Here is a 21,020-nt window from a genome sequence, read left to right as displayed (position 1 = left end):
ACTCGTCCCAAGTGGGCTGAAAAATTATCCACATGATAGGGACAAGGATGCCGACATTTTGTCCATTTCTCTCGACACTTTCGCTGGTTTAAATGAAATATTGCGGACATTCATCGTCGTTTTTTGCTATTTGGCGTCAAAACCAAATGTAAGCATGGTGGCTGGTTGAATAATTCTGGTTGTAAATGCAATATATGAAGATTTATAACGATAAATGCGCTCAACCGTAGCATAATGGGCCAAGGTTTGAGCCGTTACCCCTACATACATAATACGATTGTTAGTTGTTGATGAAAAAAATTTAAATCTAATAGGCTATTCAGACTTCGAGCTATGTGCCCTAAGGTTTTAATCAAAATTAACTGATTTAAAGTGTTTATACGTCGGATTTTTAACAACTATATGATATAGGGCCCTCGTTAGCCGTGCGGTAAAACGCGCGGCTACAAAGCAGGGCCATGCTGAGGGTGGCTGGGTCCGATTCCCGGTGCCGGTCTAGGAAATTTTCGGATTGGAAATTGTCTCGACTTCCCTGGGCATAAAAGTATCATCGCGTTAGCCTCATGATATACGAATGCAAAAATGGTAACTTGGCTTAGAAACCTCGCAGTTAATTACTGTGGAAGTGCTAAGCTGCGAGGCGCCTCTATTCCAGTGTGGGGATGTAATACCAATAAGAAGAAAAAGATGACACCAATACTCATCAACCACCAATTCGTTATTGAGTCGTATTGAAAACATGGAAATTTCAACAAGTAACAATAATTTTGAAATAGTTCATTTTTCACTACTCTTGTGAATGTAACGGGCAGTATGGAAAACCTTATGAAACATGAAGAAAATATTCTGACTCATAATCATATGCTATCGACTATCGTAACATATTTTATGGATCATCCAACAAAAACATTACCCAATTATACTGACGCTAACCGCAAGTCGAGCACATCTGTATATGGGGCTCCATATATACATCTTCTTATGATGCTTTTGTATGTGACAAATAAAAAACTGAATAGATTATCAACATCTGAAAAACTATTCCCTCTTCTTGAGCGACGTCATTTATGGACGGTTTATATCAAATTGATTCCATGGTGAATAGATGAAGATTGATTACGTAACGAAGGTATTTGCCATTTTCAGCCGCCTTCACACTATGTCACTATGTATGTCGCACTTTTTGTATGAAGCATTTAAATGTTTTATATGGATCGTCACACTTATTGCAAGACCCCTCCGCAAACGCCCCCTCCTTCTATGCGTTACGTAATCCTTGGCTACTCCTATCCACGCTACTTGTAACGCCAATCCCTCCAATGGGCCGTACCAACCAACTTTATTTATCAGGGTGCTAAATTTGCTCTATCAGGTGAATGTTTTTCAAAACTATTTGAAATATTGCAAAAATCTTATCACAAATGGACACCAAAGCACTGTAAATAACAGAATAATGCTTGCAGATCCCCTATAATAGAGATGTCACAAATTCATAAAAAAATGTAATTGAACAACAGAATCTCTTCGTTAACTCCAGTGGCGTTTCCCTAACCTCAATCTACCTGTGCACTGGATTTAAATTTACGGCATTTAAGTGTGGAAATGCATGTAATAACTAGATTTGGATTAGCACAAACAACTCTGATAATTTTATTTTCGATTTGGGATGTAAAAATATCAAAATTTTCATTTTTTGTGTCAGTGCACTGGTAAAAAGTGAGGTTACGCGACGCCACTGGTTAACTCTAATGTTCGTTTCCAACAAAACTAATTTTACACTCCATGCTGCAGTTCTAACAAAACAAATCAATCAATCCTTATACGTTGCCCGCGCCATAAAACATCTTATGGCAATTGAAGAAACTCCGATAAACAAGCTCCAGGCTTCGGAATTCTCACTCATATGAATAAAAACCTGCGATTAATCCATTTAGCGGAGTGTGATTTTTCATGGTCCCCCTGTGAGGAAGTATTCTCACCCAACATTTTTATCTGGATAGAATGGCGGGTGATAAATTCGTAAGCGGCAGCTCGCCGCATAATTTAATTTTAATCCACAAAATTTCCTTCTCGTCGCATCACCAGATAAATTTTATAAGCATATTTACAAAAATTTAAGACCGCAACGGGATTCGAACCCAAAACAATTTTAAAATAAATTAATGATTTCGTGTGTGTTACTTCTACGTGAAGTTAAACGATTTACAATGATATGGAAATGCTAATATCATCTTCCAAACTTGGACGTACATGTTCATGATAGAATTAGAGGCGAAAGTATAGAATTGATAGTTCCGTTAGGAGGACGGCAGGCATGAAGAATGTTTTTATAGAAGTCGATTTGAAAGCGAGCGGAAGGCAATATTTGTGATGGCACATATCACACGACCTTCATTCTGCCAAGCTCCCGTATGAAGGGGGAGGGAAGAATATCAGTGTGGAAGCTGATATATCTGATATATCTCCACTGGCAAAAGGAAGGTGGTTTGACTTGCTCATATGCCATCGCGTGCAGAAGGATTTGCTATCGACGAGTACTGTCTCCAAATTTCTAATATGACATCGCAATGACGCAATGACGATTGTACGCCGCCTCCGTATCGAGTGATGTGCCCCCGAAAACGCGAGCACTTTGAAACTTGGATTCCGTGAGGAGTGACCTTAAGTATCATGGAGTGATGGTCGATGAGAAACTAAATGTTACCTTAACAACTTTTACTTGTTCTACGGTCATTATCGATTTCTACCAAATACTCTTCTTGTTTGTGATTACCATGTATTTTATTTTCCTAATATTTAGCCTGAGTTTTTTCTTTTTCAACCAGTCTGTTAACATATTTAGATCTAGCTTCATCATATCATATGCTGATTTCAAACTGTCTGCTATCATGAACCAAACCGTATCGTCAACGAATAAATTAAAATGTTACGCATAACGCGAATAAAAAGTTATTTGAATGTTTTTTTAATCACTGATTGAAGTAATTGCTGTTTATCGTTATCGGATATTATTAGTCATTATCGAAATCAAGCATGCCGGAGCTAGGGATCCTACATTCAGAGATATGTGAAAGCAGTCATCTTGAGCCAATCGAGCGTTGAGATCTGTCAGAATCTGAGCCAAATGAACATTGTTATTGTTGCGGATTAAAAGGTATTGGGATTGTAATGAAAAAGATTTTACGAAAAGTTTTGTCGAATAAACAATTTGTTTTACATTGGCAAGCTGAAGTAGTCTATTTTATGCATGGTACTTTGTTTATTTGTATTGCACTTTTATTTTAGTGATAATGCACTGTTGGACGTTAGATAAAGAAATCTGAAAATGCCATTACATGCAAAGTCATGTTCGAGCTCCAACATTTTGCGCCACGGCAAGTGCTGGCAGCGTCTGTTTACGAAAGTACTAAAATACAAAACGGATAAGCAGCCCACAATGCATACGGTTTTTGACAGTTGAGTAGTTAACATTTTCTTGTCGCTGTTGGGTTCCAAATAAGTTATTACAGAATGGTTATATGTATCTCTGGCGCTTGAGATTTTGAGCTTATATTTATTTAAACAAGTTATTAGAGTATTCAGAAAATTTGAAGGAAAATACAAACTGAATTTTTGGACATTGGAGGATGGAGATTAATTAAAAATCGTGATTGATTTAGATGTTTCCTAGGCAAGTTTTCCCACAAGTCATTCCAGGAATTTCTTGAGAAATTCGAGATCTGTCCTGGCCACGTCCTTGCGAATGCTGAGGAAGGGGAAGGATGGTTAGTTTGACACCTACTTAAGAAAGATGCAGAGAACTCTACGACCTCTCATAGGTGCCACGGGAGGTTTTTGGATTGTTAGTGTTGAAGGTTTAACAGTAGGAATCGTTCTGGTAGAACGTGAAACACAGAAAGAACTAAGATAGAAATACAAAGTAGGAAAGGGACGAGCCTGGAATTGAACCCACGACCTCCTGCTTATAAGGCAGAAGCGGTAGCCACTAGACCACCGAGCTCGTCATAAATAGTTTATTCAAAAATTTCTTCGGAAATTCCTTACAGAATACCTAGGGAAGTTTCTAGAAATTTCTACAGAAATTCCTTTGGAAGTTATTATAAAAACTCATTCGGAAAATCCTCCGGAAAATCCACTCGGAATTCCTCAGGAAGTTCTTCCAGAAACATCAGAATTCCCCCAGGAAATGCTCCGGAAGATTCTCCCAGGATTGCTCTAGAAGTTCATCCAGGAATTGCTCCGGACGTTCCTCTAGGAATTCCTCCCGAAGCTCCCCCAGCCCAGGCATTTCTCCGGAAGTTTCTCCAGCAGTTCCCCCCGAAGTTTCTTCAGTAATTCCCCTGCAAGTACGTCCAGGAATTCCCCCAGAAATTCCTCAAACACTAACTTCGGAAGTTTTTATAAAAAATCCTTCAGAAATTTTCGAAAGTTCTTCCAGGAATTCCTCCAGAAATTCATAAAAAAAATACAAAACATCATTCGTAAAATCCTCCGAAAATTCCTCTAAAAAATCCTCCGGGAGACCCTCCAGGAATTCCCCTGGAACTGCCTCCAAGAAATTTTTCAAACACTTCCTCCGGCAGTTTCTCCAGCAGTCAACCCCCCCCCCCACACGAAGTTTATCCAGGAATCCCCTCAGAAATTTCACAAACAATAACTTCGGAAGTTTTTATAAAGAATCCTAAAGAAATTTTCGGAAGTTCCTCCAGGGATTCCTCCGGAAATTCATCCAGAAATGAATCCGGAAATTCTTCCAGCAATTCATCTAGTAATTCCTCGAAAATTTCTTCCTATGTTTCTACAGGGAATCCTCCAGAAATTTCTATAGGAATTCTTTCGGAAATTGGGAAATGCTCTGAAAATTCCTCCAGGAATTCCTCCGGATGTTCCCCCAGGTATTCCTCCGGAAGTTCCTCCAGGAGATCCTCAGGAAGTTCCTCCAGGAATTCCTCCGGAAGTTCCTCCAGGAATTCCTCCGGAAGTTCCTCCAGGAATTCCTCCGGAAGTTCCTCCAGAAATTCCTCCGGAAGTTCTTCCAGGAATTCCTCCAGAAGTTCTTCCAGGAATTCCCCGGGAAGTTCTTCCATATATTCCCGGGAATGTTCTTTCAAGAATTGTTCCTTAAGTTCCTGCAGGAAATCCTCAGAAAATTTCTGCTGGAATTCACGAATATCCTCCAACAATTTATGCGAATGTTCCTTTAGGATTTCTTTCAGGAATTTCTCTGAAAGTTACTACAGGAATTCCTCAGAAATAACCTACATGAATTCTTCCGCAAATTCCTCTAGGAATTTCTCCGGAAGTTCCTTTAGGAGTTTCTCCGAAAGTTCCTCCAGGAGTTCCTTCGGATGTTCCTCCAGGAATTCCCCGGAAGTTCATTCAGGAATTCTTCGGACCTTCAAAAATTCCTCCGGAAGTTCCTTCAGTAATTCCTCCGGAACTTTCAGAGGAATTCCTGGAGGAACTTCTGGAGGAACTTCCGAAAGAATTCCTGGAGGAACTTCCGGAGAAATTCCTGGAGGAACTTCCGGAGGAATTCCTGGAGGTACTTCCGAACAAATTCCTGGAGGAACTTCCGAACAAATTCCTGTAGGAACTTCCGAACACATTCCTGGAGCAACTTTCGAACACATTCCTGGAGGAACTTCCGAGGGAATTCCTGGAGGAACTTCCGGAGGAATTCCCGGAGGAACTTCCGGAGGAATTCCCGGAGAAACTTCCGGAGGAATTCCCGGAGGAACTTCCGGAGGAATTCCCGGAGGAATTTTCGGAGGAACTTCCAGAGGAATTTTTGGAGGAACTTCCGGAGGAATTCCCGGAAGAATTCCCGAAGGAACTTCCGGAGGAATTCCCGAAGGAACTTCCGGAGGAATTCCCGGAGGAACTTCAGGAGGAATTCCTGGAGGGAAGAATTCACGGAGGAACTTCAGGAGGAATATAGGAGGAACTCCTGGAGGCATTTCCGGAGGAATTACCGGAGGAATTTTTAGAAGATTTTGCAAAGGATTTTTTTTTTGTAGAAACTTCCGAAGTAATTCCTGTAGATTTTTCCTGGAATTCCTGGAGGAACTTCCGAGGGAATTCATGGAGGAATCTTCTAGGGGAAATCCTGGAGGATCTTTAGGGGGAGCTCCTGGGGGAACTTAAGGAGGAATTTTCTGAAAGCACTTCTGGAATAATTCTTTGAGGAACTTGGGGAGGAATTCATGAAGGAACTCCGAGGCGATTCCTTAAGGAACTTCCAGAGGAATTCCTGGAGGAATTAACGGAGGAGCTCCTGGTGGAATTTTTGGAGGATTAAGTGAAGGGTTTTGTAGAAACTTCCGAAGTAATTCCTGAATAAATATCTGGAGAATTCCCTGGAGGATTCCCCGTAGAAACTTCCGAAGAACATTTTTTAGGTATTTTTGGAGGAACTTTCGGGGTAATTCCTGGAGGAATTTCTGGGGGAATCCATAGAGGAACTTCCAGGGAATTTCCTGGTGATCTTTGGAGGAACTTCGGGAGGAATTCCTGTAGTAATTTCCAGAATAATTCTTGGAGGACCTTCTGGAAGAATTTTCAGAGGAACTTCCGAAGAAAATCTTGGAAGCACTTCCGGAGAAATTCCTGGAGACACTTCAAATTCCTTACGATTTACCTTTTAAATTTCTTGCTATTTCCAATGGAAATTTAAAAAAAAATGTCTTGTAAAACTTCCTTGGAATTTCCGTTGAAATATCTTTCAATTGTCAATGGACATTCGTTAAAATTTCTAATTAAAATTTCTTACAATTTCTTATGGAAATTCCTCATAATTTCCCATGCAAACTCCTCACAGTTTCCCATGAGAAACGCTAACAGTTTCTCATAGTAATTCTTTGCAATTCCTTTCGGAAATTTGTTACAATTTCCCATTGATGTTCTTAAAATTTTTCCATGAAATTTCCTGACAGTTTCTTATTGAATTTTCTTACAATTACGTTCACAATTTGTCATGGAAATTTCTTCGAATTGCCCTATGAAACTTTTATCAATTTAGTGTAGATATTCCCAACAGTTTCTCATGGATATTCCTTATAAATTCTCATAATAATTCTTTAGAATTCCCCTTTGAAATTCGTCACAAATTTACTAGCAGTTTGACAATTGCAATCCATCAAATATTCTTATAAAAATTCCTCTAGAAAATTCAATGGAAACTCCATACAATTTCTCATGGTTTCTCATGGAAGCTCCTCTCTGTTTATGGTTTTCCACGGATATTCCCAAAATTTTGTCATGAAAAATCCCACAACAGTTTCTTATGGAAATTCCTAACAATTTCCCATAAAAATCCCATATAATTTTCCTTAGAAATTCCACTCTATTTTCAATAGAGATCCCTTGTAATTTGCCATTGGTATTATTTAAATAATTTCTATGGAAATTTCATACAATTTCCTATGGAAATTCCTAAAAATTTCCTATGGAAGTTCCTAACAATTTTCGATGGAAATCCGTACCAGATGCTAATGGAAATTTCTTACAAATGCCCGAAGAAATTCCTTCTATTTCCCGTTTAAATTCCTCGTATGGAAGTTCTTCACAATTTCCCCTGAAAAATTCTGAAAAAAATTCCGGGAAATTTCCATAGAGTTTTCCGAGGATATTCTTTTGAATTACTCGTTGCAACTCTTGATAATTTCCTTAGAAACATACTTACATTTTCCCATAGAAATTCAACATATCTCGCTTACCTATTGATTAGGGCCTACAATGAAAAGTAAACAAATTCAATTTTAAACACCTTTCGATAGCATCCTCTAATAGCTACTAAATAGTATAAAAATGTTCCGCATCTTCAATTAAATTATTTAGAAAAAACTAATTTTTGATTGGGCCTACTACGTGTTATTTCCAAAATATGTGTAGGTCCACCCTAAAAAACGGCCAAGCCACTCGTTTTTTTCTGTCTGGGATAAGCCTTCTCCAACTTCGGGCCGATAACGAGATTTTTTTCCGAACCGTCATCGGCCCGACCTCGGAGAGAGAAAATTTCCCCTCCCGAAAAGCCTTATCCCGTGTTTACTTTCGAAAAATGCCATAAACAAAGGGTCTATGAATGACAAGCAAATGCAGAATGACTTATCAAAAAGGCCTATTCCGGAGAAACAAATGAAAATAGACTTAAAATTTTATTTTAACGATTTCGACACATTTTTGCATGTTTTCGATGCAATTAAGGTTACGGATGGATAGATAGTGTTGATTATGTGCTTTTCGGAGCTTTTGCTGCTTAAAATATCATAAACCTGGGAAATAGGAATAGAAATTGTGATGCAATTTTTTCGAACGGCATTTTCTCAATGTTTACGTTTTGGCTGTAGGCCCTTTTCAAATGTTACGCGAGAATTGACGAACAACGCACGCGCTTTTAGGCTGAGAGCCGACTCGATGATGATTATTGCCATTATACTTTATCGGAGCATTCGCACCAACACAGTTTCATCTTTGGCAACAGAAATTGCACTCGATAACGGTACGATTAACTGCTGGTTCGTACGCTCGTGGCCATGGTGATGTTTGCGTTTGTTTTGTGTCATACATTGGAAGGGGAAAAGAGGGGTTTCATTGATGCTTCAACATGCTGTTTGGTTTGGGTGGTGTGGAGTTGTGGTGAAGTTTGGGTGATTTCAAGGGCAAATTTGAATATAGTATAGTTTTATACATCTCCTTATTTCCATATTATATTATGTATGCGGTTTTCTTTGTCTTCTATTTATATTTAGGAATCGTTCAAAAATGGCATCGGAACCTTGGCGAAGGGGGTGGGGGTGTCGTTGGTTGAATAATCTTAAATGTATTTGACGTCATATTTAAGTCGGCCTTGAGAATTATTGGCTTAATTTTCAAAATGTTCGTGTACATTTCACTCCGAAATCGAACCTTTTATAGAAGTACTTGAAATAATTTTGTTATAAATTCTCTGTCAAAAATGGATGACAGAAAATTTCACGATCGTCATAACTTGATTATGACATAATGTATTATGCTTATTTTACAGAAAAACTAAATTGCCAACATTTTTGGTCGATAGGAATTGGAAAAAAACGAAGTTACCACTTTCAGTATATCTTGATTTAATCGAGAAAGGCATCGTCACCGCTAACAGTAATGACGACTTTAGTCTCTCAATTCGAGTCACGTATCAGACACTGGTCAATGTTTACAAAATGATGGAATTAAATGGAATAGTTCGTCTTATGACAAATGAAATATAATAAGTTTATTTTATTTTATTCTTTTTAATATTTATTTTTGTATTTTCGCCCCTTTCACCACTGCAAAACAAAATTTGAGGCAAGTCATACCAAATAAGGTGCAATAATGTTTAATATGGAATCGAACTTCGAATACGGAAAATCTTCGCTTGAGTGTGAAAATGGCACTTTTCATAATACAGTATACACCCGCTGATCCGACAAATGTATGGCCGGACTATCGGGGTTTCTCTCGTTAATCCGACTGTCAAATCCATACAAATGAATCAAAACAAAATCACAGCACAAATTTGAAAACTGACAGCATAATGTGTTTAAATGGGTGTTGATACTTTTTAATCCGGAAAATTCCGAATTGGCGAGATCAGGACTAACGAGTCGTCGGATTAGCGAGGTCCGGATAAGCGGGGGGATACTGTAGAAATTTATTTAAATTATTGTTCGACATAGATTTAATTTGACTCTAAAAGTTTATAAACCCAAGAATCATCTCCAAACCTAAAGAATTTGTTCAGAATTCCGAAAAGCCTAAACAAGAAGTTCGAGCTACCAACCGATGAATCAAACTCAAAATAGTAAAAACTTAAAAAATTCCCGACTTTTCTCGATGGAATATTCAAAGTGTATACGATCTCGAATGCCTAAATTGTCATCAGAAAAGTAAAAGTAAAGTTTTTGGAAAAATTTTAGTTTCTATCGAAGCAGATGTCGAGAGACCATTAATTTGACTCCTTACGGAAAAAAATATGAAATAAATCTTTCTATGAGAGATCCTTTACGTAAAAAATGTTCCACTTCCAAAGTCCTTTGCAGTATCAAGCAGTGATTCAAATTTTTCCGTTTTGTTTAAATCTCATGAATCAAAATATATAAAAATATATGTTTTAAAACAAGATCAAGCCATCGATCATTAATGATTTCCCCGTCACAACAGGGAATGCATTTAAAATTGTGTAGGATTAAGATGAAAATATCAGAATTTTTTTCTACAAAGATAAATCGGAATATTCAACAGTTCAATTGATAAGGTGTAGAGTTTATTAGTTTTTAAGAGGTTTTAAAATAAGCAGGGTATGATATTAGCCCTCTAGAATATATTTAGAATCTCAATTCCCTGTGCCGATCCTGCTTGCATCACTATATACCCAATTACATCACTGTGACAAAAAAAAAACCTTCAACCAATCGCTGTTAAAAATCTAATAAGAGATTCAGAGTGAATTTGAAGTCGCTAAGAAGTTGCGAACAGCTTTCGGGTCAAAAAATACTAAGTGGTCATTTTTTCTAAATCCGTCATATCATGTCCGTCATGAATAAAGCAGCTTCCGACGGATAAATTTTCAAACATTTCAACATTTTTTTTATTATTCCGCGACGTAGTTCTTAATGAAACAGAGTCGATAGTTTCGGAAATAGTTGAAAATAGCGACTTTTTACGAGAAAAAGTGTCTTTAGTGACTTGAGGTCAAAAAAAGAGACTTTTTAGTGACTGACCCGAAAAAAAGTGACCAAGTCACTAAAAAGTGACTCGCTACCAGGCCTGGAAATGGAATGGTATGAACCTGGGAGCTGCGGATAGAGTCGGAACGATTGTCAAAAAATCTCCAAAACAAGCTGTCAAAAAGTATCCATCGCATCGAGAGAGTTTGTGAACATTCTGAGCGCAGCCGAGAGAGTACACGTGTAAATTAACTCATACTAATTACAGTTCATTTCTAACAAAACTCAATTATTTGGTGTCATTTCAAACCTGTCGAGGAATTTTAATAAGTGAACAGCATTATTTAATTTTACGATCAGCACAATAATTTATGCAATGCAGTGAATCGACGAAATCTTTGAAATTATTTTTTAAAAGATAAACATAATGATAATTAGATGTGAGAAATTCGTAGCGTGTACATTGAACATTGAGAGGAAATTTTCGGGTTTCAAGCAAAATATCTTGAAAATTAGAATTGATCGAGTCCGCAGCTCCTAGGTATTATGAACCAAATAATAATGACGTTATTGAAAAAACTATCAACCCACCAAAATGCCCTAATTTTCGTCCGAATGAAAAATATTAGGCAATTATCATAGGGAAACTGGTGCAAAACAATCAGAAAAGCGTCTTATATGGAGAAGTGGTGTGAAAAAATGGCAGATTAAGTTGACCGTTCCACTGTGCAAAAAATAACGAGTGGTATTGACAGAAAAGTTCGAGAATCCATCCGAAATGCCGATGAATAATTTTTCGATATTTTTTCTTTCAAAGTTTACTAAATTCCCTGTATAATAAAACTTGAAGCACCTTTTTATGTACTTTTTTGGCAAAGAAATGTCTAATTTCGTGCGGCCAAATACTAAGTGGATCAAGCTTTATGTCCAACATCTTCTTTTATATTTGCGTCGTGTTTTTTTTTATGAATTTTATGCATTTTCGTATAAAACAGTCTGATTAGTTTCGAACTGTTTTTTGTCTGGAAACATATTGAAAAGTCTAAATCCTTTGTAAAATGATGAGTTTTGTGTTCCCGTCATCATTATGTTTGGTACTCGCAAATCGTTTGCTCTTCTTGTCGCATACTGATGTACATCTGATCCATACTGTACAATATTGTCAAGTATTTCGGGGTCAGTCCATTTCTCATTTTGAAAATTAGAATCAATGTTTGAAGTGTGATTCGCTCCTCTATTGTCATCCACTGTAGTACAGCTCATGAATTCTGTCCAGGATCAGTCGCATCATCCTGTTTTCAACTGTTTGCATTCTAATGTTTTGCCTTTTTGAAGCTAAAAATAGTAGCGATGGGAAGTATTCAAAATGTGGGGCAATTAATGCTTTATACACCAACATTTTGTTCTCAAAAGAAAAAAACATTTTCTTATTTTGAAGATCATTCCATATTTCGAAGCTGCTTTACGTATTGTGTAATCAACATGTTTATTAAAATTTAGTTTCTCATTGACCATCACTCCAAGGAACTTGACAACTTATACTTGTTCTACGGTCATTATCATTTCTAGCGTATCAGTAAATACTCCTCTTATATTGTTTGTGATTACCATGTATTTTGTTTTCCTAATATTTAGTTTGAGTTTTTTTCATTTTCAACCAGTCTGTTAACTTAGCTCTAGCTTTATCATATCATATGTTGATTTCAAACTGTCTGCTATTATGAACAAAACCGTATCGTCAACGAATAAATTGACATCTTCAAGTGTAACAATATCTTTAACATCATTTATGTATAATATGAAAAGAAGCGGACCCAATACGCTTTTTTGAGGGACTCCTAATATCAATCCATATAAACTCCAATTCTTGCCCTTCAGATAGAGTGGCCTGTGGTCGCAAAGACAAATAACTTTTGAACCACTCAATGACTTTTCCATAAATACCTATCTTGTTCAGCACCCCGATTAACTTTTCTCTGTCAATAGTTTCAAACGCAAAGATATTATCGGAATTGATCGCCGCGCCGTGGAAGAGGATTTTGCGCCTTTTAAGAGGGAGACAGCGAGGATTGGACTCACGATCAATACCAGCAAAACGAAGTACATGGTCGCTGGCAATCAACGTGGGTTCATTAGTGGTGGTGGTAGCGAAATAGTGCTGGATGGTGAAAAATTTGAAGTGGTAGAAGAATTTGTGTATCTTGGAACATTAGTGACGTGCGATAATGATGTTACCCGCGAGGTGAAAAGGCGTATTGCAGCTGCAAATAGGGCTTATTACGGACTTCGTAACCAGCTTAAGTCCCGTAGTCTGCAAACGAAAACAAAACTCGCGCTGTATACTACTCTGATTCTTCCGGTGGCTTTATACGGCCATGAGACATGGACGTTAAAGGAGGCTGATCGGAGAGCTCTGCGGACAATACTCGGCGGTAAACAGGAGAACGGTATCTGGCGGCGTCGCATGAATCACGAATTGTACCAGGTGTATAAAGGGCTGGATATTATTAAGCTTATACAACACGGCAGACTACGGTGGGCTGGTCACGTTGTTCGTATGCCGGAAGAACGACAAGCGAAGATAATATTTAGTAGAGAGCCCGGAAGAGGCCGCAGGTTTCGTGGAAGGCCGCGTACACGATGGCTTTTTGCAGTTGAAGAGGACCTGAGGGCGCTCAATCTTCAGGGCGACTGGAAGCGATTGGCCCAGGATCGAGTCCAGTGGAGAAGGATACTCCATTCGGCGTAGGTTCATCGAAGAGCTGTAGCCCATCAAGTCAAGTCAAGTCAAGTTTCAAACGCTCTTTTTAAACCCAAAAATATAACGATGATCAGTTTTTGTTTTCTAGAGCATTTTTTTTTAACAATAACAAATTTAATAAAATAAACAAATAAAATCACATGAATGTTGTTTCCGAAATCCCGATTGCTTGTCCAATAAAATGTTATATCAATGCAAAAAATCTATCAGCTCTTCTTCAACGATTATCTCTAAAACCTTCTCATACAATGGTAACATATTTATAGGCCATCTATCTTCTGACTTCTATCTTCCTGGAATTGGGAACTTTTGGAAGCGGTATCACCAAAGACCTTTTCCACCCTGAAGAAAATTCTCCTCTAATATTTAGGAACATGTTTATCAGGGTAAGAAATTCATATTTTATAAATTCAAAAGAGTCGATCATTACCGAATTATTAACGATATTAATATCAATAAATTACAAATAAATCTATCTATTATGCGAAAAATCCTCCTAAATCATAAAATCATATTGCCATATTTCTACATGTTATGGAAAATGATATTTTGGAGAAAAAGTCGATAAAAAATATTTGAAAACATTTGGGTCCCTTGGATTATTTTGCCTAAAAATAATAATTTAAGGGGCAAAACTTTTTTTTTTTTAAATTTTGAGGATTTTTAAAACATTTAACAAATCCGAAGAGATATATTAACCAGATATAGGACAACACTTGTAAGTATTTGTAACGGCCCAAATTTGTTCCCCATCTCCTTACCTCCCTTACTCGATGGTCCCGTCAATATTGAGTATGGGTCAATTCACTGTAATTTTAGGTTTTGATGCAGGATTTAATCATCCTTAATCGATCCAAGCCTTGAAATCTTTCGCAAACTACCTTTCCTTGCCCTGAAAATAAGTTCCGCACCTACAAGATCACGAAGAACTGAATAAATAAAATTACAAATTACAATAAAGGTGAAATAACTATGTACCACTATTCGCTGCGTTGATAAAAAGAAAACATCGACGAATAAAATAATCCCTCGATATAATTACGCTCCATTGATGTTTTCGAGAAAATAGACGCAGAGAACATCTTTTCGCACATACGTCGGGAAGCAAAAGTATTCGAGAAATTAAACACACATTCTGGCATCACGATCACTTACCTTTATGTCTGTTTGGCATTTCGCAGTCCTATGTTCCCAAAAAATGGGATCCGATTCATGAAGTTAATCCAAGGTTCAATCGTTTATTAAATTGTTTTGTCTCCTTGCTTTTGTATTTTGCGTTCCTTCTATAAACTGTTAATCATCCAAAAAGCACACTCGTTTTTTCAAGAAAATGCCAAAAAGAAACCTGCACTCTTCTTCTTCCTTGCTAGCCTTCACTTCTCACGGTGCGGTCAGTTCTCGATTCTCGGAATTAATTCACACCAACATCAGGACTTCCGGGTTTCTCCCAGTCAGAATCCTACATCTAAAGTTGATTAAGAACAAAAAAAAAATACGACACACTTGGTTTTCCCTCAAAAAATGCGTAATCCACAAACAAGCCAGTCAATAAAACACCATCATCAAGAGCTGCGGCAGCACCATCCAAATCCCGTTCAGAAAAAAAGCATAGAAAAAAAATCATCCAACTTGGCGGCGGCGGCGGCACACCAAATCACCCACACTTTTCACCTGCAAAAAACACTTTCCTCGCTCGGAAAACACCAAATCCACACTCGTCGCACGCTGGTCCACACCTTAGCCGCACTTTCGAACCGGAACCGGTGCCAAAAACCGTACAAAACTCGGATCTTTCGATCGGATCGAAAATCACGCAAGAAGTCACACTCGAAGCTCACACTCCCGGCAAAAAGCAATGCAACGGATCGAACGGGCGCGAGGCATAAAAGCGCAAAGGCGATGTCAAGCAAGCGAGCAGTCGGCCGCGGAGACGAGAAAAATGGACGCGCGTCTTCTTCCAGAGCAGCAGCGAGAAGAGGCGCGAGATATGGTTGCCTCTCGCTTACTCTGCCGCGGCGGCTTTCCGACAGTAACGGGCGGCGAGCTTTATTGTGTAGCTCGAGCTTTCGTTCAGGTTTTCAATGTTGGCAGCAATGGAGGGGAGTGCGATGGCCGCTGCCAAGGTTTCTATAAAATACAGCATAAAACATGGGCGATATTTCTTAGGCCGGTCGCAATGCTGAAGTTGAAGTTTCAGTTTGGTATTCCACTCAACTAAACTGTATTATTTATAAGGCCGGTCCCAATGCTGAAGTTGCAGTTTCAGTTTGGTACTGCTTGATGTTATAAAATTTATAACTGTCAAAATAGAACTACAACTTGGTGCCCGCAACGCAGAGTTGTAAACGAAATGCAACTTGGTTTTATTTTTTCATAAAACAAAAATAAAACAAACTAACATTTTTCGCGGTAGTTTTTACCTCGCATACGAACAACAATGAGTTTGTCCATCATCTCAAACAAACAAACACAATTAAATAAATTTGAAACTCAGTTTCATTCAAGTTTCAAATCAGGTTTTATTTGCAACAAACCAGTCGAGCAGTTGCAAATCAGTTTCAAAAAGTGCTCGAAAAATAAAACTGCAACTCTGCGTTGCGAACTGCTAGTTTCAGTTCTAGTTTGATTTCCAAACACGCCATACAAAACCCAACAGCATTGCGACCGGCCTAAGCATCATAAGCCTCATCTTATGAAACGTGAGAAGATTATCGATTTCCATTTTCATTGAGTTTCTTATGATAATTAGTTATCCTATTATGAAGTTCATAGGAGGTATCTATAGAAAAAATAAAACATAAAATTTGTCTTATGATTTTCATCATTACTCCTAATGTGAAAAAGTCATAAGACAAATCTTATAAAATCAGAAGTCAACGTGGCGGAAGATTTACAACGCAAGAAACCGAAGGATAGACAACTCTCGAGTTTGCGATAGAACCATCTAGACTGAATAGCAATCGGATGAATACGTTGCGAATTTTTAGGATCAAAAAAGCATTACCGCCTCATCAGTTGAAGCAGCATCAGGCGTAGTAGAACCGATTTGGAGGATCAGAAATGTGAGTATTTTGTGCTTTGTTTATCAGTACCTCACAATTTGTTCATAGGACGTTCAATAATCTTTCAATGTGATATATTTTGCAGAATATTGTTGCTGAGTATTGATACAGAATGCAGAATGTGCAGAATATTGATACAGAGTCAAGCAGAATACCAGTTCATTCGCTTCCAGCACCCTGCAATTTGTACCGGAAAACGAAAACAATCTCAACGAAACAACAATTGATTTGGCCGAGTAACCCGATCTAATGATTTTGAGGGAAAATGCAGCAGCTTAATTTGCAAATATCATCAAATATGAAGGCCAGGAGGCGGGCAAAGCATTTAAGACAAACACATGTTATGTAGAAATCCGTTTCTTAGATATTAAAGAATAGAAGACGATAAAAATAAAATATGATTGCTATTTGCTATGTTGTACAATTATTTGTGGTATTTTTTGTATTCCCTTTCTTTTTTGCATATGAGAGACTACAGCACATATAAACATTGTGTTTAAAATATTATGATCCTCGTATGCAAGAATGATTGATATTTATAAGATTCACTTATGATTTTCTGTATAAGCTTTGGAAAAACATAATATTTTCATAAGACATCTTATGAAAATCATCCTCGGTCAAACAACACACAGTTCATAAGAACTTCGTATAAAGTTTATAAGAAATTGTTATGGCAAAAAAACATAAGATATTCGTATAATTATCATTAGTTTTCTTGGCTGAGTGTCCGTGTGTAGTAGAAAATCGAAAATTAGTTTTCAATAAAATGAAATATCTGCAGTTATCGGACGCCGCAACTCATATCCATGTACATCCATGTACATCCATGCGTGCATGATGCGCGCTACTAATGAAATAAATATTTCAAATTGTCGCGACTCGCGTCGCAGCGCGAGTGCTCAATCGCGCAGTCCGGTTTGGTGGCGGCCCGACAATACACAGAATAATCTGCACGTAATATATATATGTGTACCGTGGACCCCCGATAATTTGAACGGTACCTCATTCAAATTAACGGGGTTCATTTTTAATTTGAACTTCTGGTTACTCTATTTGCATCAGAAAAACTGGTTTCTGGCCGCTCTCTTTGCTGGTTTGTTTTGATTCTGCGTTTCGTTTCACGATGTTTCATTTTTCTTCTCTCGATTCCACGTGCTAAATGACGTTTGAACCATTTTTAATTTGAACGATGTTCAAACCAACGGGGTTCAAATTAAAAAGTGTTCAGATTAAAAGCGGTCATATTACCGGGGGTCCACGGTACACTAATAGAATGTGATCAGCTAACTTCACATTTGTGATTCATTTGTTTGACTGATAATCGTATCGCGCTAATGAAATGTATGTGCAGCTTCTCATGATATATATTTCACTAATTTGTTTTAAGTGCGTCCTGGGATAGTGGATAGTTATGTGCGCACATATAAATCTTAAAATAAAAATTTATGGATTTTCGCTGAGATGCGCTAAATAACGCATCAATTAGTTTGACAAATAAAACTTTGGAAGAAAGTTCGGTTCGGAAGTCCCGACTTCCAAATTCTTACTTGGTGCTACGCCGACAATAATATTAGCACTGCGTACACGCAAAAAAATGTTGCGGTCGAAACTACCATTCCGAGGGTTAATTTAAGAATACGCACCGAAGATTTTCAGCAGACAACAAACCCGTTTGATTTTACCATGCGCGCAGTAAAAATCAACTGTGGTCGTGGTGGAATGTTGTTACATGAACTGAATCAGTGGTGAATTTGTCCGAATGCATGGTTAATTTAACTGAAAATTTGTGGCTGTTTTAAAAACATGGCGTAGTCTACAAAATAGTAATTGTTACCATGGAATTTTTTTCTGTGTACGAACCAATCACCCAAAATGAGCAGCTGAATTCGGGTATACTAAAGAGGCTGTGTCAAGATGAAGTGTCAAAATTGAAGCAGCGCATTTGCTGTCAAATCGGTTGTTCCAATCGAGCACTAGGTTGTTAAAGGTAGGAGTATTCCCAACAAACATTCACTAGTTTAACTAGCATCAGTGTGATGATTCAGTTCAGCACTGTGTTGAATTATGTCTGTACTATTTCTTATCGCAACTTATGTTCAGGCATTGTTCACACAATTTTGGAGAAGTTATACAGCTACAACATCTCATTTTGAAAAACAACTTTACAGTGATCGTTCGCTAATTGGGGCACGACCTCACCCCAACTAGCGAATGCCGTTCGCTAATTGGGGCGTTTTGACAAGCGTCAATGTTGTTTACTTTTTGCATTGAACAAAGGAAAATTTTACGCGCCAGAAAATATCGATCCCGCCAAACACGGAAACAAAACGTCAACGCATTTTTGACATCATATTCTGACGTTTAGCTGCTTTTTAATTGGGTTTCGCCCCAATTAGCGAACCCCCAAATAAAAAGCGCTCCAATTAGAAAAAACCCAATTAGCGAACGTTCACTGTATTACCTAATTCGTTAAACCTTTAATAAGCATTTTACTTAGCCTTAATTCAGCTACATCCAAGGGGTGAGCCACTCGGCACAGTTCCAGAATAACTAATTGTGCCCATTGTGCCCATACTGTGCCTAAACTGTGCCGAAATGTGCCGAAGCAAAAATAATAATATTTTTGGGGGCACTGGCTTTTATGTATGCATGGCATCACGGAAAAATCATTTGTTTATGTTTACTAAAAAAACACGAAATTAATGAGGCAAGTAAAATTTATTTTGGATATATTTTTAAGTCTTTTATGCCAAATTATATCATTATAAAATAAGAAGAGTGCTACCATTATCTCCAGTAAGTGCCTTTTATATGCTTAAATATCAAAATACCTAATGATGTGCCAAATCAATTATGCAGCGTGATATCACAGTCAGCCGGGTGGCGTATACTAATTCGTTGTGGAGAACAGCAGCTCGACAAAATAGAAATTTTGGAACTCCTTAAAATGGAAACTTTCTCCACTAATGCCAATTCCGCCGCCGCGATTCAACAGCTGGACTGGCAAACAGATCCGGCGTTCCCATTAAATAAGGACAACATGTTTAGTGGTTCGCCAACTATTTCACCAGTACCACCGCCACTATTATCTACGGGCCAACTGGGACGGCGACCGGCACGGAATGTTTCATGGATGAAAGATTTACACCTAGAGTCGAATAAAAAGGAACGTCGGACTGGCGGCATGTCGAAACGTCTCCCCATATGCATACGTCTCTGAATCATTCACCATACTTCCCATACAAGCGCAATTCTACACTAGCGTGGTGATCATATATGGCCTATTACCCCCGATATGTTTTCCCACCAACATCTGTTTTCCACCGACTAACGGGAATCTCAATTACCGACTCCACCAGCAGCAACCACGTCTGGAAGTGTTGACTCAATCGGTCCAGAAATAACATCTCTAACAACAACTGTCTCATGAGATCCCAGAATCGCTCAGAAGCAGTGGAGGAACCGGAGAGGATTATAATACAATCCGGAATTAAATTAGAAATTAAAAACAAAACTACTGATTATTCCCCCTAGTGGTAATTCTGCCTTACTCGTTTATTATAAAACGTTTTTTCGAGCGTTTTTTGGTCATGGATGAGTTTTTTTCCCTGCACTTACATGCGCATTATACTAATGGCACACTGGTGGTATTCGTACCATGGTACAAGAATCTTGAAATGAGTGCCACATCTATTATTGTCTTCATTAAAGATAGTCTTGGAATTATTTTCTTGTGGCCTTGTACCATGGTACAAATACCACAGGTGTGTCCTTAGTATTGTACATAGGTGGACAAACTACAAAACCAATAAGTTGATTAATATATATAAAAAATGGCCTACTGTTCCTCCAATAATAAAACATGCCTATAGTTCTTTCGTTACACCCTGGCAAAAATGTAAAAATCAGCTCAATAATGATTCATTGTGGAAGAGAAATCGTGATCACACGTGTGCATTGCTTTCGATCTAGAAGAAAGAACCTAAGGACAGAGATATCAACATATTGTTTCCAGCATACTGACTGTTGTTCACAATTACAGGTAAATCCGGCAAATTTACAGGGATATCATTTATGAGTGCTTCATTCAAGCAGGCGTACCTATAGAAAATTTCCTGCCATTTCTTCTTTGAGTGATTTTGAATGATCGGTGTTGATGATGAAAGGATCCGTTCCTTCCTAATCCGACCTGGTGTTTTCTTTCCTTATCTGGCCTTTTTCTACGGCATACTCCATTCTGTTGAACAGCATGAACATGCAGAATTGTGTCCAAAAACTAAACTACTATCTGACCTGGTGCTCCAATCGGTTTCTCAAATAAATAAACTGGAAGCCTTTATCGTTTTTTTGATGTTGTATTGTCTGCTACACACCAAGATATGGCCAGCTACTGGAAGATGGAAACAGACGGAAACGGATCAGGCCATAGCGTAGGTACATACCTATGCTACATACAACTAAAATCACAATGTACCAGGAGAAATGGACTCGACCAGAAACCGGATGTGTGTG

At 38.0% G+C, this 21,020-nt stretch overlaps 1 protein-coding gene and 1 long non-coding RNA gene across 16 annotated transcripts in view; one reads left to right on the top strand and one right to left on the bottom strand.

The window, feature by feature from the left end:
- The window catches only part of LOC134223676 (C-terminal-binding protein), a 307,370-nt gene extending 292,009 nt beyond the window's left edge, over positions 1-15,361 (bottom strand). For 5 of the 15 annotated variants that reach the window (XR_009982692.1, XR_009982698.1, XR_009982691.1 and 2 more), the window contains exon 1: positions 15,115-15,360. The gene's annotated coding sequence lies outside the window, so the exon portion shown is untranslated. Of the gene's footprint in view, positions 1-15,105 lie in introns of all 15 variants that reach the window. The other 10 variants (XM_062702863.1, XM_062702910.1, XM_062702905.1 and 7 more) reach the window with 6 other exon arrangements.
- A 3,728-nt stretch (positions 15,362-19,089) lies between these two features.
- On the top strand, positions 19,090-20,048 carry LOC134208258 (uncharacterized). The gene is made up of 2 exons (XR_009978580.1): positions 19,090-19,304; positions 19,368-20,048. It is a non-coding gene; the product is annotated as an uncharacterized LOC134208258 (long non-coding RNA).
- The last annotated feature ends 972 nt before the right edge of the window (positions 20,049-21,020 follow it).

Source organism: Armigeres subalbatus, chromosome 1 (assembly GCF_024139115.2).
Source record: "Armigeres subalbatus isolate Guangzhou_Male chromosome 1, GZ_Asu_2, whole genome shotgun sequence".
Lineage (NCBI taxonomy): Eukaryota > Metazoa > Arthropoda > Insecta > Diptera > Culicidae > Armigeres > Armigeres subalbatus.
Note: the sequence above shows the minus strand (reverse complement) of the source record. Positions and strands in the feature narration are given on the sequence as shown.